Below are 24,986 nucleotides of genomic sequence, written 5' to 3' on the forward strand. Positions count from 1 at the left end.
TGTTTAAATAGTTTTGGCTTTAATTTTGATTTTAAGACACAAATTTAAAACTTCATAGATATTGCAAGTAACGCATTTGTTTTATTTCTAGTCTAGTTATTTTAACCTGTTTCTAATTATTGTTCATTAAAAAAATTTTTTTCGTTACTTACCTAACCTAAATTTAGGTATGTCTTGACTAAAATTTGTGTACAAGTGTATTTACTTATATTTGGTTTGGTAAACTCTTTTTTGAGCATTTTCTCAATTGGGTACAATCTTATCATTGAACATACACGTCTGTCTATCTGCAGTGTGTTGAATAAAAGACCTGAAGCGTTATAGTGACCCAGAGGTAGGGAGATAATTATTGCGTAAATTAGGTCATTTTTGTGAGTGAATGGGGAAGCTATTAAGAATTATTTCTGGATAACAAGCATAAACTGGGATTGTCCTGGGTAAATGGGGTGCATAATCACCCTCCCAGGAGACTGCAAGATCCCGCAGTACCTTCTAAATCACTCAGGGGAAAAAGTGAGTTTATATTCATAGTGGTTTTAGAATTAAGTATACTTCGTTCCGTGTTTTTGGAAAGTTATTTCCCTTTCGTGAAGTTGAAGAGGATAATTGATAAACCAGAACAGCTACTTTCTTGCCCGTGTCCACTAACCGAGAGAGCGTTACCTGTGCACGCACACTCTTCTGTGAAGCCATTTGAATGTTTTATTAAAGGTATTTTGGGAGGTAAAACAGTTTGCTTGCAGTAACAGATTATTTTTTTTAAGTAGTAGAAATCAAGAGTTGTTTTTAAAAACGTAGAATATATTTTACCAAGATTGGTTTTGCCTCCTTTTCTCCCCTTCTTGCTGGTTGTCATTCTACTACTGGGAATTGGCACCAAATAGCCATCTGCTTTCAGAGGCTCTGTCAACACATTCATTTTGGGAAGCTCCGTAGCTACTCAATGACAGAGCACGAAACAGAGAAAGCCTGCACTCTAACCTGCTATAAGTTGGTTTACTTGTCTTGGTTGATTTCTACTTCAGAGCATGTTGAAATTCAACTGAAAGGGTCAAAATAGATTTTGGGACTGAAAAGAAGTAATATTTCCAAACAAGTATCTTGGACGTAGGCAAGGTATATTTGCTATGTATATATATCTCTTTGTTTTTAGAAACAGTCTTAGCTCGTTGATATGAGAATTGCATAAGGTTATTTTTTAAAAAGTACTTACCTTGCATGAGAATTTCAGTGATACATTTTGAGTTCCATGTGTTCCACATCCTTTTATCTCGTGGAATTTACAAAAGTTGTTTTATTAAAAATTTCTAGAATGAAAAACACAAAAAGAATAAATAGTGGTTAAATAGCCATAGTCTTCAAGTTTCAAAATGTAGTTCTGCAATTGTAAGAGGATAAGGTTGGAATTTTGCTCTAGAAGACTTATAAAACAGATCTAATTTACTTTAGTACTTGAGAATTCATTGGTATTTTAGGAAGAAGAATAAACTTGGGGAAACAATTAGTTATATTTACTCAGTTAGAACTAATGCAGAAGGCCAGCAACACAGGGGAGGGCATTCTCGAAATTGCTACTATTATGTATGTTATACTTCCTTTTGGCATTTGAGCTTCCAAATGTATTCCATCAACTCTGTGTGCAGTGTTTCTTTTTTTGACAGGGGCGTGTAGAGGGAGGGCTTTTTCTAATTCAGCCAGGCTTCATGACCCACTAATTTGGCATCATTTTTTAAAAAGAACACATGAGAAGCTGAAACCCAGATGGGGAAGTGACTTGCCTTGTGTTCGGAAACTTGACCTACCCAGAACATGTATTTTACAGATGAGGAAACAGACCCCTATGGAGCCCGGAGTTCACACAGGTGTTAATGTAGACCTGGGACTACAACTCATGTCCCCTGGCTCCCAGTTCCAGCTGCTTTCTACCATGGAGCACTACATCTTCAGCTGCGCCCATGCACGTTTGTATTTCATGCCTCTGAGTCTTGTTCTTCCTGGGCAAATCCAGTGATCACAAGCTCCAGTGCCTACTGGGACCAATGAGGTTATGTGAGGAACTGGGCTCAGTGGAGGGTGACAGATTCTGCTGGGGACCGTGGCAAACCAGAGAGTACAGTCCTGCCTGACGAAAAAGGCTTCAGGTTCTCCTTGCAGGAGAATGGGCCTGATATGGGGACAGCTTCTAGTTTTTCAAGAAAAGCCGGAAATCTCAATTTTTATTTGAAATTTCTCAGGCAGCACAGGCCAAAGAAAACTTGCATGCAGGTGGGCATTTGCCAGCTGCCTGCCAGATTGCAACGTCCAGTGAAGTGCGTGTTTCTCCTCTCCCTAACCACAGCAATAAGAATAGGCCCAGTTGCTTAAAACACCCAAGGTGCCATTTATGCATTCTCTCTTTCAATCCTCTCAACAAGCCAGGGAAGTACTGAAGATGAGGAAACTGAGGCTCTGCCAGTTTAAAGTAATTTCTAAAGTCCAACAGCCAAATACAGGGCTGGGATTGAAGCCTTGACCTGTCTGATCTGCAGCTTTTAACGTTACCCTCACACCCTTGAGCCTCCCTGATGATTCAGCCATTACTGGTTGAATTAAAGCTACTGGTGAATCTGTAGTTTTCCAAAGTCCATTCAATTCAGCTTTCCAAACATGTATCGCATTACCACTATGGAAAAAGCATTGTGTGCCCTGAAGCTGAAGGGTAACGTTGCATAAAGCATGATATTTGACCTGGTGAACCAGCCAGGCATAAACTAATAATTATTTTAAGCATGGACCGTGATAATTTCTAGAATTTAAGTAACATCTCTGGTGTAATAAATTTCTAACTGCTTATTTAGTTGGCTCCTATCTGGGTTGATATATATTTCTTCTCATTTTTCTTCTGGAAAAAAAATCAATAAATTATTTGTATACCTCTAATAGAGATGAAATTAAGGCTTTTGAAAACCTTATTAGGGGAATGATATTTTTGACATTTATTCCTAAAGATAACATTGCTTCAATTTGATTTATTGTGTATTTGGAATTGGAACTCTAATTGACTGTTTACATTTGATTTTTTTTTGCACATCATTTTAACTGCAATTATGAAAATTTTTTTGTTAATTATCTTATTCTTTCAACTTTGAATACAGTAGCATCATTGTCAGTTTAGTGAAACTAGTATAATCATTGTTTTGAAAATTTCTAATATTTTTATTACTTTCTCTCTCTCTCTTCAGTACAGTCATGCATTCTTTCACAAGGTTTACCCATAATCAATTGCTCAGCCACATTTCATTCCAACTACAATCATAACTTTTCGTCTGTTCTAATGTCTGTTTCTGCTACACGCAGAGATGATCAGTTATGTCAAAAGAGAGGTGATGGGAGATCTCTAAGGAGCGGCTGCAGTGGATGCTGTTGGTTCCCTGTTCTGATCTCCTTTACTGGCCCAGTGCACGCATCCCCCAGCTGCTGTGATGTTGGCGGCTCAAGGCTCACAGCTGTCCCTTTCCCCAAAGAATTGCCTTTGGCTGAACCAGGGGCTGCCTTGCCTGGTAGGTTTCCTCCAGGTGGGAACAAAACTGTGGGCAGCTCATGCTTCAGAGCTCCCTCTCCAAGAAGCTGAACCCTGACTCTAGTTGAGGCCAGAATTTTGCTTAGCTCCTCCTCTGTCCTCTCCTGTTCCCTCCCTCCCTTTCTCCTGAGAGTGTCCTTCAGTGGGCTGCATGAACTGAATTTTCTCTGTTGGGCTGTTCTTTGAGCGAACCCAAGCAAAGATAGACCCCAGATCCAGCTAGTGTGGTTGAAATACGCTGTAATTTACTAGATGTGCCTACAAGTCAGGGACCCTTTAATTTCTTATTCTTTGCGTGGGTCCCTTGTGTTGCTCAAAACTAGAAACTATAGAAGACTTTGGAATCTTTGAATAGAAGAATTATGAAAACATAAGACTTGGAATACAGGCTGTTGTCCCCAGCAGAGTCTGATATAGATACAAATTCACTATGAGGAGAGAAAGAAAGAAACAGTTAAGATTAAAATCCCGTAGTGATTTTAAGAATTCTGCTGGGGGTTGCAATAGCCCTTTATGTTGAAGGTTAATGGTAACAGAATCCACTGTGATTTGGGAGGTTGACTATCAACTCTGAATTTTAAAAGACTAGCTGCGGGGCTGGCCCCATGGCCGAGTGGTTGGGTTCCCGTGCTCCACTTCGGCAGCCCAGGGTTTCACCAGTTTGGATCCTGGGCTCAGATCTAGCTCCGCTCATCAGGCCACACTGAGGTGGGTCCCACATAGGACAACCATAAGGACCTGCAACTAGAATCTAGAACTACATACAGGGGTTCTTTGGGGAGAAGAAGAAGAAGAAAACAAGAGAGATTGGCAGCAGTTGTTAGCTCAGGTGCCAATCTTTAAAAAGAAAAAAAAAGACTAGTTGAAAATTCAGGACATTTTCTTTTCTCCATGGGCTTGGAAAAGAACAAAAATTAAGGGTTTTTTGATAGGTGTTTTTTATGTTAATAACTTCTTCATAAAGATTACATTGTTAAAATTTTAATGACGCCTCTTTCTCTGCCTCCTCCTCTCTTTTTTCCCTCCTTTCCACCCTGTCTCTCTCCCTCCTCCCTCCCCTCTCTCACACACACAAGTGGGTGCTTTCTCTCTCTCATACCTTCTTTCAGAATGGCTTTCATCCAGCCTTGCCTATTTTTATTGAAAAAATATTAGCATTGCACTTCAGAAATGATTATTTAAAGCCCCTGGCCATTTGTAGGGTACCAATATATGAACAAATATATGAAATGTACTTTTTGTTTTCAATTCTTTTATTGAAAGGGTATTTTCCAAATATGGTTTACATATAATTTAATATCTGGAAATCAAATATATAAACTATGCCTTTACAGAATGCTTAAATAATATCTTTTTTCACATGGAGCTGTTCAGCCAGGGACATATTTATAGATGATCTAGGAAAATTGAATATGATGTAGATATAATATTAAATTAATCCAGAAATAAATTACTGGAAAAAATTTCCTCATTTTTTTCTTAGAAAAAAATGCACATTTCTGACATTTATTTTCAGTTTGATATTCATTAAGTTGAATTACTCAGTTTGTAACTGCTGCTTTTCTCATTCACCATGCCAAGGCCAAATTGAATGATAAAATTAAACAGAAAATTATGTTTACTTTTCCATGATTTACTCATTTTGTTTTCCCTTGCATTCTGTGATGTATAAAAATGGGTAGGAACTTTTAAAAATATACAATTATTTCTTTCTAGAGTCCACAATTTATCAAGTATTTTGGAAAATTTATGAAGGTCTAAGTACCTTTGTCACATTTTTCCCATGATGTTTCTGCTGGGGTCCAAGACAGAGAGGAGAATCTTTGCCTTTTAAGGCTACATAGTAGCAAAAGTACCAAAATTATCAAAAAGGAGCATATACTTTAAGTTTTTTCTGAAAAATCGTTTTTTTTTAAAGATTTATTTTTTTCCTTTTTCTCCCCAAAGCCCCCCAGTACATAGTTGTATATTCTTCGTTGTGGGTCCTTCTAGTTGTGGCATGTGGGACGCTGCCTCAGCGTGGTTTGATGAGCAGTGCCATGTCCGCACCCAGGATTCAAACCAAAGAAACACTGGGCCACCTGCAGCTGAGGGCGCGAACTTAACCACTCAGCCACAGGGCCAGCCACCAAAAAATCATTTTTTAAGTACAACTTCCTTGATGACTCAAGAAATCTCAGTTTCATGTTGTTCCATTTTCAGTCATTTGTCCAGAGAGATAATATCTTTTTATTTTTATTTTTAACTCTTTTGGTAAGGCAGATTGGCTCTGAGCTAACATCTGTTGCTGATCTTCCTCTTTTTGCTTGAGGAAGATTGTTGCTGAACTAACATCTGTGCCAATCTTCCTCTATTTTATGTGGGATGCCGCCACAGCATAGCTTGACAAGCAGTGCTAGGTCCTCATCCAGGATCCAAACCGGTGAACCCCGGGCTGCCAAAGCAGAGTACATGAACTTAACCACCATGCCACTGGGCCAGCCCCATGAATATCTCTTTAGATCAAAGTATTTATATCAGATTTCAGGTGTGAAATTCTATCAGGTTTTCACTATTCTGGATTTTGGAGTTTGTAATAGTAACTAATATAACCTGAACAAATACAATGACAGTCAATCAGTCATAAAAAATGAAAAATTGGGGCTGACCTGGTGGCATAATGGTTAAGTTTGCATGCTTGTAGTTTGCAGGTTTGGATCCCTAGTATGAACCTAGCACCACTCCTCAAGCCGTGGTGTGGTGGCATCCCACATAAAACAGGAGAAGATTGGCACAGATATTAGCTCACTGACAATCTTCCTCAAGCAAAAAGAAGAAGATTGGCAACAGGTGTTAGCTCAGGGCCAATCTTCCTCACGCACACACAAAAAGAAAAAGATAAGTCTTGAATTTTATTCTTAACTCAGGTTTAAATCTTACTTGCGATAATTCCCATCTTTTTGTCTTGAATTAATTCAAGTATCTTAGAACAATGACACAACAAAACATCAATGCACCTATAAATATCTTTCATATTCTGTATGTGGAGGTGGTGTGATCTGTAAAAAGAAGTCTTAGAGATCTCTTTCTAAATGATATCTGGAGACCTGAGAAACTGTGTGACTTTGGGAAAGTCAATTTACCTTTTGGGGCCTCCATTTCTTCATCCATCTGAACACTTTGGGGAGTCGGCAGAGATGCCTGTATGCTTCAGCTTCTCTGAAAGGCTCAGCGTCCGTCTTGGCCTTGCTGGTAGAACAGTTGGAGTTTGTGTGATTGCCGGGGGAGCGGGGACTGGGCTGTCTGGGTTAACGGCTCCTCTGGGAGTGGAGCTTCTTCATTGTGAAGTCAGCATGTTCCAAATCCTCTTTATAAATCATTTCTATTAAAGATGCAGACATTCACTGCTATGCAAGACAAAATACCTTCAACTAGAGTTGCAATTTAGGTTTGAAGGTAAGTAGGGCAGACAGTGGAAGAAATGGGAAATTCATAAAAAGTCTCCTCTTTCTGTTCCCTTATGCATTCTGGACAATTAAAACCCTTAATGAGTGCTCCCACGATTCATTCCGTCACTTGTGTTGACACAGGAGGGTGTTTGCTGTGAGGCAGTCAGGCACGCAGGTGGGTTGTACCTACTCCAGTCACTTCCCGTCACCTTGTTGCCTCACTCAGCACTTGGAGGAGGAAAGGCTTAAAAAAAGGAAAGAAAACAGGGCGTGTGTGTGTGTGGTGTGTCTCCATGTTTGCTTTTCTGTTGAAGTTTTCTGAGTTAGTAAGTGAAGCAATGTTTGGGTGATTGGGTGTAAATAATGCTGATGGTAGTGATGATGAAATAATCCTACGTCTATTTTATGGTTTATAAAAGGGGAAATCATTTATTCACCCTGGAATGATGGGGTGGCGTGATGGCCCACAGGGAGATCTCTGGTTTCTCCCTCCAAATGGATTCTTACTTCTCTGGGGGACTCAAGCCCGTGCTGGCCTTGCGCTAAGGCTGTGCACCCAGTTCCACTTCTGGCTGGGTTCAGGTGTCAGCACTCTCCTAGAATTGTCTTTTCTTAACCAGCTGCTTGCAGCTTAGCAGTGTACCCAAGCACCATCATAAAATGCTCTTTAACTCCCTTTGTCTGTGTCCTGAAGCAACATTTCCCAAATGTTGATTTAACCTTGAAGCAATGTTTCCCAAAGTGTGATCCATAGAAAATAAGAACTGTTTCTCTAGTCAAATTCTCTCTCTCCCAGTTTCAAAGTGAATTTTAAATAAAACACTTTTGGAAATAATACTGTAAACCAATTTCTCAAATTCTCTAGTACTAAGACACCCAAGTCAATATATTTTGTATGTGTTGCAGATATATTTTTAAATCTTAATTTTTATTTTTCACTAGAGCCTCATCTATGCCTCTTTTTTAAAAATTGCAGAAGTTTATTTATAAGGACATATCTTAGGAAAGCTTCTGCTTCAAAGGGATGGTCATATTTTACTTAATTATTCTTTGAGCTCAGTCACCAAGTAAACCCTACACAAAATAGATATCATTTAATTGCTTTCCTATAAATGAACTAAAAATATAATTCTTTAAGATTAAATGGCTGAAAAGCACTTTTTAAAGTGAGCTGACTGTTGTTCTGCATTTTGAAAATGACAGAGCTCTTCCAAGGTGAGCTCCTGCAGCTGCACTGAACTTTCTAGGTCTTTTTCCACATTTACATCCCCGACATTGGATTATCCTGTAATTTTCTTTATAAATATGCGTACTTAACGTCGGTGTTTAAAAAATATTTTAACTGTATTTTGTGGCATAATTACTAAGTCATATTTTCCTGCGTATGTTACAGTTTAAACTATAACACAGTTTAAACAGAGTTTAAATCTTATCATTGTATATGGAGTCTTGTCATGGTGACCTCTCCTTTAGGTTAGTCAATTAATAGATAAATGGAGTGTTGCTAGAAGAAAGGGAACAAGGATCGTCTTCTTGCTCAATGTAAATATTGGGTGCTGAATAGCCTGTGATTTATTTGGAGTGAAAAATTGGGCCTTGTTTTTTCAGACACTGTCCCCGGTGACATATAGACCAAACATAAAGGAGATTGCGTAGTCTTAGTTCTAGAAATCTGGTGAGGCAAGGCCTTCTCTCTAGTGCTTTATCAGTTCTTGGACAAGGACTTCAGGGTTATGTTGAGTAACACATTCACTATCTCAGTCTTTTCTCCTCATTAAGGAAAAAAAAATTCTGCCATAACGTGATCCATGATTAGAGTTAATGCAGTCTCTAACATCTCCCAGATGTTTTAACGTCACTCACGTCACTTGCAGAGTTTATAAATGGGATTTGTCTACTGGCTTATTCTTTTTTGGAGCAAACATTATCTTTCTGCTTGACGGAAAAAAATCTAAATCAGAGACTCAATGAGTTACTTAACATAATTTACAGTATGTTTAGAAACAGTGCTAAAATGCAGAGTAAGTAATCAATGGCACATTCTCATAAAGCATGCATTTGCACTCCGTAACAGAAATGTGATCGTGCCAGAATGACCAGATGTCTCTTCTTAATAGTATCCCGTTTTTTTATACTGTGCCTCAATTCCAACTTTTCACGACCATAAAATATTTTCCTTTTCCAAGACAGGGTTAGAAATAGCATGATCCCAACGTGGAAGAGCATATCTTTGCTGCATTGAGTTAGCAGTTTAATTTTCAAAATTGGTATCTTTGTCATGCTATTTTTAGGAGCACTTTACTATGGTTATCCTTTTCTGTGTTGTTTCAAGTTTCTGTGTTGAGTTTTGAGTTTTGTGTGTGTGTTTATGATGTAACTGGAACACCCTCCTTTTCTTTTTTGTTGTGTGTGCTAGGCACCCTACCTCAGGTGGTCAGAGATTTACATGTAGTAAGCGTGACTCCAACATAAGATCACTGGGGCTTAGAAGCCCCTGAATTCATAGATGAAAATGTAAATGAACAGCAAAATGAAAGTCCAACTTTCAAAGAAGTAATCATTGTATTAGGAGGCGGTAAGGATTTTCTGAGTTAGATTTAAGGAATAAGACAATAGTATCTTGCATTTGAATAACAATTTAGTATTTTTATCATTATTGGTAGTTGTTTGTTTCTAGCTTTATAATTTATAAAGCAATATCTATGTGTTATCATGTTTAACCTTCATAATTAGTCTTTGAGTAAGGAAAAAATAAGTATTATCCTCCAATATACAGAAGAGAAAACTGAGCAGTGAGTGAGTGAGTGAGTGAGCCGCGAGCACATTTCTTCCCCTTCTTATGCTCGCTCATTGCTTCATGCTGCGCCTCAATCTCCACCCTGTGGACTTCAGTTCTCTTTTCAGAGTGCTCCCCACGTGTATGTACCACGGGAAACACAGCAACTTGGCACTCGCTGTGGGTCCTTTAGGGCACATAGGAAGTGTCATTCCAAGAAGAGATTTTAAAATGCGTGGTTGAAATGAAGCCTTCTGTTGCTTGGCTCTCCAAGATGATAAACACCAGATGCAGACCTTGATGGAACACTGATTATCCAGGCTGATGAGCATGTTACTTTGATTACAAGGACAGTGAACTTAGAGGCAGCGCTTGGGGAGGCCTTGGGAACAGTGGGAGACGTTGCAAATCCATTGCTCCCTCCACCCCAAAGAGTCATATGCCCACTCTGAATAGGATAGCTGACACCACCAGGTGTCACACACTCCTCCCCAAACCTTCACTGCCCACCAGCCAAAAGTCTCCAAAAAGAAGGCATTTGATCTTCATAATCTGAAAACTTGGCCCGACTTCCAGCCATTTCGGTAAAACTAGGGGCCATGTGTGTTTTTACTCTTCCTCGTTATACTCAATGCTTAGTGTGTTTTGGTTGAATGAATGAAGGATATTTCAAACCATAGACTATTCTATCCCAGTCAATACTGTTTTCATTTGCTTAATATTTAGAACTTCCAGTCCAGAATTCACATTCAAGAATTTTCTGTAAGGAGCTATGGATTTTGGGATCGATTCAAGATATCTTATTTTGGTCAAATATCAAATATGTCTAATTTTAATTACATTTTTTTAACCCAAATAAAATGACTGACTATAACTGAATTATTTTTAAGGATTCAGTTTGAAAATATAGATAAACATAATACGATAGTATTGAGAAAGAAAATAATGAAAGTTTTTCTGCATGGATGATCCAGACCAAAAGCATGTACAGTTATAGTTATTTAATTTTTTACTTGAATTGTCTTATGTAGGCACAGTTTACAAGTTACAATATAAAATTTAATCTGTGCATACACACATGCACTTCTAGAATTAATATATGTATACATGCACGATACCACATCATTGAAAGATTGTTTGGTTACTGTTTGTAAAAATTTTGCAACATCTATATACATGATTTAGACTTCCAAGTTTCACTTGACTGAAGCCACCATACTGCCCTAGAGTAGGAAAATGTGGTCTCCAAAAGTAAGAATTGCTGATATTGATTTTTTTAAAGCCAGAATTGATTTTTGTTTTAAGGTATATTATTTTTTAAAAATCCTGTTGGATGTTAGGTGTTTTTTCCCTTAGATCTATGTTGAACATCTGTTAACTATTGGCTATGCATAGTAGATGATTAGAGCTACTTAACTGCATTATTCATGCTTAACATTCTTTTCTTTCTCTATGATAAAAGAAAATTTTAGATGCTTTCAATTATCCATATTTTTCAGCTAACAAAAACTTTAGCTCACTGAGGAAAACGTAAGTTGCTAGCTACAAATACCTTATTTTAAGGGGCAAGCTATGGAATGCACTTAGAATTCTGTCATTGGGATTTCAGTCAGAATATAAGCCTGTGCAGATTTCATTCTGTAGTTGTCACCTACTAGCTATTTAAATTTGGGCAGAATCCTTAGCGTTCTGAGCCTCCATTTACCCATCTCTAAAATAGGGACAATAACACCTTACTCTAAGACCCTTGAGATAATTTATTGAGAAGACATATGAAAGCAGCATGTGCCACGAAGGTATTATAATTAGGAATTGGATTACAATTAGTAAATTAGTTACATGTAATGAGTAGAAGATATATTGCGTAAGAGAGATATTCTTGATGCTATTGTTGAATCATTGTTAGTTTTCCATGTTACTTATGTAAAGCAGTTGACTTCTTTCCTGTCGCCTATATATAAATAATCTTCTAGTCTTTCTATACAAATTGAAGGAATGCCTCAAGAAGTTGTTAGCGCCAGACAGTCTATATGTAAGAATTATTGGCTTCAGAAACAAGAATTAGATACATTTAAGATAGTGTATTATTAAAATCGGGAAATATCAAGGAATAAATCACCATTCATATATTTATTCATTGGATAAATATTTATACCCTATTGTTTGTCTGGTACCTTTCTTGTATCTAAAGATTCAATGTAAATAAAACTGATGTGTGGTTCCTGCATTCATGGAACACATAGGCTAGTGAGGAGTGATATAGAAAGTTATTTAATTGCAATTGTGATAAGTGCCTTGAAGGGAAGTATAATAAATTATAGAAACGTATGATAACTTGTGGAAATTGCCAAGGAAGGCCTCTCAGAAGAGGTGGTTTGGTGCCTGGAAGACTCATAAGAATTAACCCAGAACAAAGAGAATTCCAGTCCACTGCAAGGACCAACAGCACTAAAGTTTTGTAAATTAGTAAAAGCTTATCAAGGTCACGCACATTTTTTTAAATGTCGGGATTTATTTTATGTTTGTCCTTAATTAGAAGTATAAAATTTTTCTGTTCTTTCCTTAGTTTGAATACATAAACTGATTTTTTTTGGTTTCTTGGTGAGGAAGATTCATCCTGAGCTAATGTCCGTTGCCAGTCTTCCTTTTTTTCACTTAAGGAGGATTAGCTCTGAACTAACATCTGTGCCAATCTTACTCTGTTTTGTACGTGGGATGCCTCCACAGCATGGCTGATGAATGGAGCATGTCCTCACCTGGGGTTCCGAACCTGCCAACTGGCCACTGAAGTGGAGGGCACAGAAGTTTAACCACCCTGCCACGGGGCTGGCCCCACACAAACAGCTTTTGTTAGTTGAGTTATTTCGTAGCTAATCAAGCTTACTATCACAGATTTGATCTTGAGTTATATATTATCAAAAATATTTGGACAGTTATCTTGTTTAAATACCTTCTGGTCAAAGAGATCATGGAAAACTGGGAAAGCGGTACTAAGATTGGCAAAACAGGTTATTCTCAGAAAACTGCTTTGAGAAACAGGGAAACAAGTGAACAGGTTTGTCATGATGATTGATAGTACATAAGCATCCAAGAAAAACATCCTAGGTTTGAATTTTCAAACACCCAGAATATTCCAAAGGGATTTGCCAAACTGTTGTAAAGCTGTGGCCTTAGTACCGCCCACCACACATTGCCTGTTTCTCTGTTAACTTTGGTGCGATCTAATAGATTCAGCTATAGAAACAAAGTATTTGAGGAGATGTACATTTTCATGCTGTTTGGTTCATGTGTCTTGATAATATATATTAAGCCTGAACTCTGTGAGGTAATTAATATGAGTTACTATTAAAATTCAACATAATTTGTGTCTCCTCGTGAGGGAAATGGAAAAGTAGTGCTGGAACTTAATAATGCTGGCAGACCTTTAAATTTCTAAAAGATTTCCATCTGTATCCTGAGACAGTGTAACAGAGAGGGAAGTTTATGAGAGAAAATTGCCCCTGACTCAGTGGAATCATGATGTATTTGTTTCTCTGACCATTACCTTCTTATCACGTTATGAATGGAGGCACCACTTAGCACACCGGGTCTGTGTGTGCCTGGCATTCTGAACCGTAATCTGACTAATGCCCCCATTGCAAGATGTAAATAGATTACAAGGAAAAATTCAATATTTTCTCCCTTCTCCCACCAGAGCAGCCCGCATTAGTTGTTTCCTGCCATATAATTGCATTACATGCCGGGATGTGATCCACGGTTAATGGCAGTCACAGTCAACTGTCACTTTGCTTTTAGCCTCGGTCATTCAGTGTGATTAACATATTTAGCACCATGACAAGAAGTAGGTTTGTCAAACCACTTGTGGAGGCATGGTGCAGACCTCTATCAAGAAAATAGTACTTTTTTTTTTCCAGAGGGACACCTTTGCCAGTGGGTAAAGCACATATACACACAGCTTCTGTAAGGTAAATTAATTAATTTATCAAAGATTTTTATGTCCTTAAAAATATTGACTATATTATTGGGTCAACACTTCTGAGAAATGATTTTTATTACCTGAAAAATTAATTTTTGTTTTACTTTCTTTCCAGTTAGCCTAATTTTTAAAAACAAAAACAAAATTACTATTTAGTAGTAGTAGCAAATACCTGAGCATGTTTCCATGAACCTGGCTTGAAAAAAAGATGTAAATCTAATTTATCATAGTCATTAACAAAACAAATATTTCATGTAAAGAATCTTTGAACTCTATTGAAATGTAAGACAGTAAATTTTAGGACATCTTATTGTCATGTCATAAGCAGATATCAATTTAAACATGCTGAAATCACTCAGTTATTTATATGCAAGTTTCCTTCCTGGGGTGATTGAACCTCCAAGAATTATGAGGATGAAAAGTGTAGTTCTCTCGTTACCTTATTTTACACTGGAACCCTTTCGGAACCATGCCCTGTTCCCCTTACTGTGTTGTTCTGGGGAAGGGGACGAGACGGTCACTAGCTGTGAATGAGAAATTCTCTGTGCTTGGTTGCAGATCGTCCGTTCAGCTTCTCTGTCAATATCCTGATCTATAAGGATAGGAGGACCTGCCTGACTCCAATCCCTTCTTCACGCCTTCAACAGGGTGTTTTTTTGTGCATGTGAAATGCAAAAGTATTGATTTTTTTCATATGCTTTTTACAATTTTCTCATATTTTTCATGTGTGCCTCATCAAATTCAAGCTTGAACCTCTGCTTAAACTCATTAAATGGTCGCTTATCACCAGCTAAATGAATTCACAGTTCTCTGTAGGCAGGGGGCATGCTAGGCCTTGGCATTCTGGTCCTGCCTCCTTTTCCAGCCCGTTTTTATTTCCATTTTCCACTTATGCTGTATTGCTGTGCTTTTCAGCCACTAGGTGCCCAGTGCCTGGCCTGCTGCTTCCTCCCCGTCTGACAAATATTCTTCACTCATCCGTCAAGTTTCTTCCAAAACAAGACGATCGTGACAAAGCAATCTTCTTCCCTCACATCTTCTTCCCGACAATGCCCAGGATGTGTCCCCCACCACCGTAATGCTCAGAAGAAAACTTCCACATTTCGCAGTTGTTGGCACATATTTCGGTTTTTATCAGTTTTCCCATTGCACGGTTCTGAATCCTTATGTCTTTCTTCCACACGTAAGAGGGAACCCTTCAAAGGAAGGGACTGTTTGATCAGCTTTATATTTTGGGCATCTGGCAGCAACAGTGCAGTCTAGAATGTAGACGTGAGAGCAGATCTGGCTAGTGCTGTGCTCCTGGAGCCTGAACAGGAGCACTGCACGCATCTTCTGAAGGGATGAACCCGTGTAAATGCTCAGTGAAGAAGCTGCTGGCTAAACGGATGTAGATGGTGCCTGGTGGTTGAACATTTCCCCATCAATTTCTCTATCTTGGGCTTCTTTTTTTCCTATGTTATTTGATTAAGTTGAGCATTTAACATTTATAAGACTAGTTCTGTGTGCCTTGATTTTGCATGTGGAAGAGAAGCGGCTTCCATTTTCCCTGTCTGGGGTACCTAGCGTGCCATGGAAGTGTCGAAGCTGTAAAACTCTTTGAAGCTAAGATTAGCAAGGACTGAAAGCAGTCTCTTATTAGAAAAAACACACACGTACAGACACAGTGGCAAGTGTGTGGCTATTGCTGAACTCTGCTTTGTATATTTGGGTTTGGCTTCCACCACGGACCTCTTGGCTCCTGCTAATTTGACGAGGTCAGCAGTGGCACTACCTGCCTTGCAATTATCAAAGGCTTAAGGAGTTTCTCTTGGGTGAATCACAAAATCGTTAACTTCTCTGTCACTGAACGAGCTTCTCAGCTATTCTTTCTGACTTTCTGAATCAATATCCCCAGGGTATCGAGGTTCTTTTATATTCAACAGAAGTTAGGAAGTCTTTCCACCCGTTTCTCAGAACACTGGCTAATGGGGACCTGAAGAAGACTTTAATTGTCTCTGACAACAGCTCAACCACCTTTCTCTTTGTGTATCGATTCTGGACCACCTAATAAAAGAAGGGACAACTTAATTAGGAAAATGCTGAGGCAAATTTTGGACAGGGTTCTAGAATATTCTATGGGATATAGATTTTATTTATTAATATACTTGATACCAAAAGCTACTCTTTGATGTTCAGTATTGGAGATGTCCTAGTTACTCTACTACAACTTGTCTGATAAGGTCTGGGTCTGTGATTTTACTATAGCACACTGTATTCATGGTGAAATTTTTAAAGATAAGAAATTACAAAGGAATATAAAACACTGAAGGAATGTATTGAAACCATTTTTCAAATATATATGCATATGTATATATAGAGAGGAGAGACCCAAGGATAGAGAAAGCCACATTCGATTGCTCTAATTTTGGATTTCCAATGTCTGGCACACAGTAAGCACAGGAAAAATAGTTTTTGAATGAAAGAATAAAAGAAGGAAGGAAAAACAGAATGAGCCAGGTATAACTAGTTATTTTAAGGAGCTATAGCCATCCATTTATTTATAACTGAGATCAGAGTATTGCTTGCCCTCTAGTGGTCTGTTTTAATGAAATAGGGAAATAAAATTTGAACTAGGCTTTTAAAGATGATCGTTTACTTGATAATATAAAGTATTTATAAATGGATAGTAGGGACATTTTTGTTTCTAATAAATATATGTCTATTAAAGTTTTCTTTTATCTATGTTAAAAGTTTTACAGTGAAACATGTCAGAGAGAATATGGGAAATCAAAATTAAAAGGACTTTTCCCGTTACAAAAATGCAGATCTTTATGTGTGACATTGGTGTCTTAAAACTGATGTTATTTTATTTTAGGTGCCCTTCCCATTTGTTGGGCCTTAAATAAAATATAGATAGAGATCACATTGTGATTCTTGTCTTGTAAGTATCAAGTATTTCACAGGTGAAAAACAAAGTCTGTCTACAGAGTATTGTAATTATAGGCATCAAATGCAAACACCCAATTCTGTGGAATATTCTGATTATGGCTACTTAGAAAACTACAACAATTTAGACACTAGTGTGGCTGATTAATATTTACTTGGTTTTTTTCAGATTATTTCTATTCATGTTTGGTTACTATTATGCAAATAATTATTTGGATAAAAATGACCTGCTATTCTAACATCAAATATATTAATCTAATGAGAATAAAATTAAATGAACTTTCATAAAATCTTACATTTTGAGGAATGTGTTTTTCTGTCAACTCACTTTATTGTCTAATAATTATCTTTAGTCTACATGATGGCAGTTATTTTTTAATTGAATTAATAGCAGGGTACATACATTTTTAGTAAGCAGGAGTAATTGAATTAATTATTTAAAAGACTGAATGTCAGTCTTCACGTTTTTATTAAATCTCTTCTTCGTTTCTGCTATTTCAGCATCTCCTTTCTTTGCGTCACTTTATAGTTTATTTAGTAGAAATAAAGATGGAATTTTTCTAGCTACAAGGCAGGGCCTAGAAATGAGGAGTTAAAGTCTGCAATGTCTGCAAAAGAGCATGTAATTATAGACTAAGAGTCTATAAGAAATCAATCCATGGATAAGGAAATTAAAACTTTTAATCAACATTGGATTATATTTCTTTGACTGCTGTCAGATACAACATAATAATTGCACTGAAAAATGTGGGTACATATTTTTATGGTAACTAAAAAAAGCTTTTTAAAGTCTTCCTCTGGATTTTCAACATTTCTAATTGATGTAATGACACAAGTCAAGGATAAACTTAATTAGATGTTATTAAATATTTTTATTGTTATTCCAGTGGTATCATATGTTGAACTTTTTACTTGATAGAAAATTGTTTTTCACAGTCTTGGTTCTCTAGGATTTATTTGAACTCACTTTTGAAATTTAGAATTACAGTGAGAAATAGTGAATATAGCAGCTTAAAAATTAAAAGATTTTCAGTTCTTTTCTACACTCTGGAATATTCATGTCCAGACTTCTAATAGTTTCTAGAAGGAAAAAACAATCTTTCATGTTCAAATAAATTTGGGACACTGTTTTAAAAAAGTTCTTTAAGACTTCTCGGAGCCTATTAAATATTAATGTGCATTGTTAATCTCCAAGATGGCTTATAACGTACAGTTCTGTCTAAGTTTATTTGAGGAACCCTTTTTCTAGAAAGTTTGGGCCACAATAAATGCTGATCTGGTCCACCCTCTTTGGAACAATGAGACTTGACTAGGGCACTGAAGAATGAGCAGCATGCATGGTAAAGGTGGAGTGAAAAGGAAACACATTAAGCGAATTGAGGAACATCGTGAGTCACAGCAAGAGTGGAAGCATTATTTCAAGATACGTTTTATTAGTTTCCCCTGACTGGACCAGAGCATTCATATTGGCAGATACTATTCATTGAATCTGGGTCATTAACATGAGGCCGACTGTGCAGAGCCTAATTACCAGGTTAAGGGGTTTGGGCTTTATCACATAATGCAACAGGAAGCTGATAAAAGGTTTTAATGAGGGAGATGATAATGGTAATAATAACAGTGGCCATCATTTATTGAGCTCTTGTCTTAGGAACTTTTCTAAGTGTTTTACTCGTATTAACCCATTTATTTCTCTCAACAAACCTATGTTATAGATAGGAAATAAGGCAGCAAAATGCCTGGTAACTTTTACAAGACTAGTAACCTAGTGAAAGTTGGATCTGGCGTGCGTGCGTTCCCAACCTTGCCCTTAAACCCTGTTCTCCGGTATAAAGACAGTGTGGTATAGGGAGATTAATCTGAAATCATAGGAAGGATGGATCCAAGTGAAAGTAGACTGGAAGAAAAAATTGGATGGTCAGGAGGTTCTTGCAGTAAACCAAGTATGAGATCCTGAAGTCTTTAACTAATGTGCTGGTAGTGGTAATGGAAAGGAAGGCGTAATGCTTAGAGATTCTAAGAAGGAAACATTAATGCTAAACATTTTTACTTAATGGATTGCTTCACATTGATCCATGGAAGTGAAGGAGTTCCCTGTATCAGTTGTAGCTGATTGTGGCATTTTGAACAAGACGATGGGAAAGACTGTGGTACCACTGACAAAACAGAGGAACTCATACAGAAGAAACAATCATAGGGGAAATTGATGTCTGAATTTTAAAGATCTTTAGTTGGAAATGATGTCAGCACACTAGAATTATGTGACTGCGCATGGAGAGGGAGAAATGGCCATACATAGAGAACTGAAGTCATCAGCACCAACGTGACAGTTGAGATCAGGGGAAGGCGCGAGTTTTTTTAAGGCGAAGGATGAGATAAGAAGAGCTGAGACGGAGAAAGAGTCTTAGGATCTGCTCAGTGTTACAAGTCTGTGGAGGAAGAAAAATCAGAGAAGGTAACTAAGAATTTTCAGAAAAAAGGAAAATGTAAAGTTTCAGAGGCTACATAGAAAAAGATATTTAAAGCAATGACACCCAACATTGTTAAAGGGGGAAAAAATGGAGAGAACTAGGATAATGGAGGAAGGGTTGACACATTTCATTGAGTAGGTCTGTTGGGCTGTCATAAGAAAGAACTCAGTCATTGCAGAGTTACCAGCTGTCATTCATCTATCCTAATTATCTAATAACATATCATTAGCTCATTTTCTTTAGTCAGTTTAAATAGATAATCACTTTCCTTTGTATCTGTCAATTAATTTGCTCAGTATGATATTATATTAGGGAAGAAATGAAAATGCTTGGTCTCCAATCTTTTTTAGTGTGTTTGGTAGTCTCAAATTCAAAAGAGTGAAAACTTTTGAAAACTAAAAAATGCAACACGTTCATTAAGTCCTCAAATATTTATTGAGTTCCCACCCTGTACCTCAAAGTAAATTAAAATGCTTTTCAGGTGGTTTAGAGTGCAATTTCTAATGATCTAGTGTATATGTGTCTTTTGTGTATAAATGTATATACATATGCCTTTTATTACTCATGTCAGTCATATTATACTTTGCTTGTATTATATTTATTAATGTACTTGCGCTCGCAATCAAAGAGTGAAGGTGTTAGAAGAGAATAATCATGGAAGAAAATCAGATATATCTTGGATATTGTCATTGTCATATACATAAGCAAGCATTTTTTTCTATTTCATTCTTCTTCGTTTTTTTTTTTTTTTCTTTTGAGGAAGATTAGCCCTGAGCTAACTACTACCAATCCTCCTCTTTTTGCTGACTGGCCCTAAGCTAACATCCATGCCTGTCTTCTTCTACTTTATACGTGGGATGCCTACCACAGCATGGCTTTTGCCAAGCGGTGCCATGTCTGCACCAAGCATCTGAATGGTGAACCCTGGGCCACCGAGAAGCGGAACATGTGAACTTAACCGCTGCGCCACAAGGCTGGCCCCATATTTCATTCTTCTTATTAATACAGTACAGCTATTGAAAAATACCCAGTTTGGTGACATGGTTTCTGATTAACTTTTCCCGGATTTACCATCTGTTTAGGCCAACTATATAGGTCATTTTGCTAGGTCTTCTTTCCCTCTCTAGCAATTAGCCCTTACTCAACATGCTGGGTTTTTAAAAAAAATGTAAAATAGCATATAGTCTGTTATTACATCAAAGACCCTTCAAAATAGCAACTTTAAAATGTGTGAGTGACAGGATAAATTACTTCTGAGTATTATGCTTAACATCACTGTCACCTAGGGGCAAAAACCATCATGCAATGTTGGTGGTTTGATGACATATTTTGACTGGAATGTGCTGTACTATTGGGCATCAGTCAAATGTAGTAATTTATGATAATTGCTCATCTTAGGCAGATACAAACAACATCCTAAATACAAATACACTCATGGCACCATTGCTCTGAACTTAGTGCCCCAGAGTTGAAGATCCTGCAACCACCTGGTGAGTTTACTTCCAAATTATTTTTGATTATTTTCATATAACAATCTTATTTACTTTGTCTGCATTTCCTGGAAAGGTCATAAAAATAGATTAGCCATTTGTTAAGATTAAGATGAACTTATAATGAAAATAAAATTTTGATGAATGAAGTAAATAAATGAAACATGTTTTTCATCCTTTTCTTTTTGCCAAGTGTTAGGAAAGAGGGTACAAGTCGGCACTTGGAGTTCTGGCAGCACTCCCAAGCAAAACGCACTTTAGAGTCACTCTTCACCTTGAAATGAGTTCAGTCTTGTGTTCTTTCAATCTACTCTTGGACTTCCTCAGAGACAGAGATAAAATCAAAGTTGTGACCTTAGTGCCTCCTCTTTCCAGAAGACACAGTTTCTCACTTCTTGCAGAAACTATGGTATTGCCTTTTCAGCATCTCTTGTATTTCAAACTGAGGGGTGGCAGTTTCGCTCTTAGATAGAAGGCTGTGTAGACACATATGTTCCCCAGTAGCATAGCAAGTGATAAATTCATTTGGAGATCATTAAAACTTCTAGAACAAAAATGCAATATGCTCCTATAACCTAAATCTGACATGTGTTGAGGAAGAACTTTTCATAATAATGATCAAACCAATTTGCTTTACTCGCTTAAAATAGTATGTCACCCAATGACAGAACAAAAAAAGTGTTTATAAGGCATACTGCATAATTAGGAAGTAAATTCCTAAGATATATGGCTAATATGGCAGGGTTTGAATAGCACCATTTCTAAGCTGAATCCTGGTCTTTGATGAGAGCGGGCTATAACAATGCAGGCTTTGAGAGCCTTGCAAAATCTCAATTAAGTTGCTGAAATGTTTCCACAGTTTATTTTTCTAGGATCTTTTCCATGACTGCTCGCTCATAAAGACCTGGCTGTGGAAGGAAATTGGGCAGGAACTCTTGAATTGGCCTCTTGTTTGCCTAGTTCTTTTGACCTGTACCAGGGTGGTAGCACTGTAGGGGCCTTAAGTTGTTCTTTTGCTACTGTTCTTAATCGATAAATTGTTCTCTGTTAATGAAGAATTAAAATCAAATTCTGATAATGGACCAATTGAAGCAGGAAGCAAAGTTCTGAAATTGAGGTAAATATTTGTTGATTTTTCTCTTTGATTCTCTGCCGTGTCTGGCATTGTCATTTTTATTTTTTAAGACAATATCAGGAATATTTGGATTTAAATAAGCTAAGCCTCTGAGTTTTAGACTGGTTGAATTTGGACAATTCAAAAAATATAGAAATTCTCTATTGAAAGTAATCGTAAAAAAATTAAAATTGCATAGTTTCATAAGAAAAGATTATAAAAATTATACAACAGACCACCTCCAAATTTAAACTAGAATGTATGACATCATAAGACATTAGTCAGTGATTCATATAAGTGAGGGCATTGCACACATGTGTGCATATATAATATCTCTGCAAAAAACATTTTTTAAAGAGCTGTTAATTTGATTTTGGCACAAGGTTAATTTTTCACTCCTTATTCCAATGTGTCAGCATATTATTTGAAACCGCAGCTCAATTTTGTTACTGTGCTCGTAGACTTGAAATAATGTGTATTTTTCTCCCATTTAAAAAATTTTCTACACACCTTTAAATAATAGACAAAATCAGTAATGAAATACTCCTTAAAGTATTCAGTACCGTGGCCATGATTATAATTCATGCTAGTTTTTTCAAGAGTAGTGTTAAGAAGTTAGTTCACAAAGATTGATTCGTATAACAAATGTATATGTTCTTTTTATATCTATTTGTCACAGACTTGGAGTCAAGAGGAAATGACAGGTGCTCCAAATGGACAACTGGGGATTTGTAAACAGGAGGTTAAGGAAATGTTGAAAGTTTTCAGTTTATTTTGTGCTATATTTAGAACTGAGCAGTGGGTAAATTTGCTCAGAGGAGAATGCTGTTTGCAATAACAAAGGGGAAGAAATCCTAGTGCACAAAGGCAGAGGAAAATGGAGAACCTTTTCCAGGAGCTGAGAACTAGGAAGAGCCATCTGATATTACCATCCATTGAATGTTCATTATTTCATAGAAATGTCAGTGGGGCTTCCAGAACAGAAGTCTTGCTTTACTGTATAATGTGAATGGAGCTAAGACAAAAGCATACATTGTAAAAACTGTTGAAAATAAGTTTTCAGGATTCTTAATGATATTAAATGGTGGTGATTGATTAATGACATTAATTTGAAGTCCCTCTTAGGTTGATATGAAGTGATAATTAGGGACTGAAGTGAAAGAGAAGAAAATGCCTTAGGTCTCTGAACCTAAAGTCGCTTTGTTACCTTGAGGATCCTAGTGAAAAGTTTCCACTGAGCGTGAGCAAAATGAAACGAGGGAGGATAGAAGCAGTGTTAAATGTCTGACAACAGTAAAGAATTTAGAGGAGGACAGAGGGAGGCCATGCTATTTTATGCTTTTTTAGAGAGTTGGTTCGATGGTTTGCATATTCTGCAACTAAAAAGAGCAGAAATAAAATAAAAAGTAGTGTGGTCGGCCCGGTGGCGCAACAGTTAAGTTCACACGTTATGCTTTGGCAGCCCGGGGTTTGCCGGTTCGGATCCCGGGTATGGACATGGCATCGCTTGGCACGCCATGCTGTGGTAGGCATTCCACATATAAAGTAGAGGAAGATGGGCATGGATGTTAGCTCAGGGCCAGTCTTCCTCAGGAAAAAGAGGAAGATTGGCAGCCGTTAGCTCAGGACTAATCTTCCTCAAAATAAAATAAAATAAAATAAAAGTACCTAAATCATATGGCTACTATTCTATTATTTTAATGCCTCTTAATAAATTCACTGGAGTTTTATTTCATTTGGCTTCCCTTCTTCAATAACTTTCAGAAGGTTTGTGTCCTGATGGCAGCCAAACAATATTAGAAAAATGAAACTGAATTTATTGCATTAGAAGATGAATTATGTCAAATGACTCTAATAAACAATAAATTACAATAAGAATCAAAATGAATGTCAACCTATTAACGTTAAGAAAGAGAAAAGTTAGATATATTGTCCAATAATTACAAATTTGAAGATAATGGAAGATATGAATTAAACATTTTTCCTCAATAAGAAGTAAAGATATGGAATACATTTTGGGAATGTTAATAAAAGTCAAAAGAATTTTTTAATGAAGAAAGAGGGAATGTAAAGCTAGTCAGAATCCAGGATAACATCATTTGAAAAATCTGGGGTAGGAGATGTGTCGGGGTCTTAGCAGACTAGAAATTTTAAAGATTCCGGTAATATCATTAGTGTATTCATCACTGTAGTATTCACAATAACCTGGACTAAAATCTATGCTTTGCCCTAAAAGGAATTTATGGGGGACGATTTTCTTAAGCATTTCATACAATGAAAATGTATACTTCCATTGTTAATAATAGTGAAAATGGTGACCCACACATACTGAGTGCCATCCGCAGCTTGTCCAGCCTCAGCTAAACATTAGGCATTGTCATGTAACTGTTCTGTAATTATGTCACGGAACTCTTTGTAGTTATGGATAAGTCAAAAGAATGTTTACTTGAGAATTAATTTTGTTAACATTTCTAACAAAGTTTCTAATCCAAAGTTTTTACCCGGTGATCAAGGCTGAATCAAATCCAATGTAATAAAACAACTAACCAAAGTGTGAGAAGTAATATGTTCGTCGGTGATCGTATGTAATCAAAGATCAAGTGTAAAGGCTCATTAACTTGTGTCAAAACTACTGAGGAAGTATTATCAATACATTGCCATGCTAAGAATTTGAAATTATAAGTATTCTTCAAACTAATGAACCACATTTCTTGAATTTAAAAAGAAGGCCACTTCTTAGAAGCCTGACTTGTCAACATAAGAGTAGGATTCCTGGGGCCGGCCCTGTAGTGCAGCGGTTAAGTGTGCAAGTTCCACTTCGGCAGCCCAGGATTCGCCGGTTTGGATCCTGGGTGTGGACATGGCACCGCTTGTCAAGCCATGCTGTGGCGGGCATCCCACATATAAAGTAGAGGAAGATGGGCACGGATGTTAGCTCAGGGCCAGTCTGCCTCAGCAAAAAAGAGGAGGATTGGTGGCAGATGTTAGCTCAGGGCTAATCTTCCTCAAAAAAACAAAAAAGAGTAGGATTCCTTTGTAATATTTATTTGACATTTCTATAAATTGAAAGAAAATAAATCTCCTCTCTCTTTTTACAGTAACAGTTATCTGTGGCTGCATCACCACAGGCTTCTAATCAAGAAATAAACTTTTCCAACATAAGAGGAAAGAAGCCTTGGTAAATATACAGATATTTCAAAAACTGTTTTACATGGAAGAGGTCATTCATCACTCTAAGAATATT

The 24,986-nt window shown here is 37.1% G+C and overlaps 1 protein-coding gene and 1 long non-coding RNA gene across 6 annotated transcripts in view; one reads left to right on the forward strand and one right to left on the reverse strand.

Moving 5' to 3' along the window:
• The window catches only part of LOC123283852 (uncharacterized), a 30,043-nt gene extending 21,203 nt beyond the window's left edge, over nt 1-8,840 (reverse strand). The window contains exons 1-2 of the long non-coding RNA XR_006524617.2: nt 6,682-8,840; nt 1,214-1,307 (exon numbers count right to left, since the gene is read on the reverse strand). This is a non-coding gene — a long non-coding RNA (uncharacterized lncRNA). The remainder of the gene's footprint in view (nt 1-1,213; nt 1,308-6,681) is intronic.
• Nucleotides 1-24,986, forward strand: part of UNC5C (unc-5 netrin receptor C) — a 358,229-nt gene that overhangs the window by 22,548 nt on the left and 310,695 nt on the right. The window lies entirely within an intron of this gene.

The sequence above is a fragment of the Equus asinus genome, chromosome 3 (genome assembly GCF_041296235.1).
Source record: "Equus asinus isolate D_3611 breed Donkey chromosome 3, EquAss-T2T_v2, whole genome shotgun sequence".
NCBI lineage: Eukaryota > Metazoa > Chordata > Mammalia > Perissodactyla > Equidae > Equus > Equus asinus.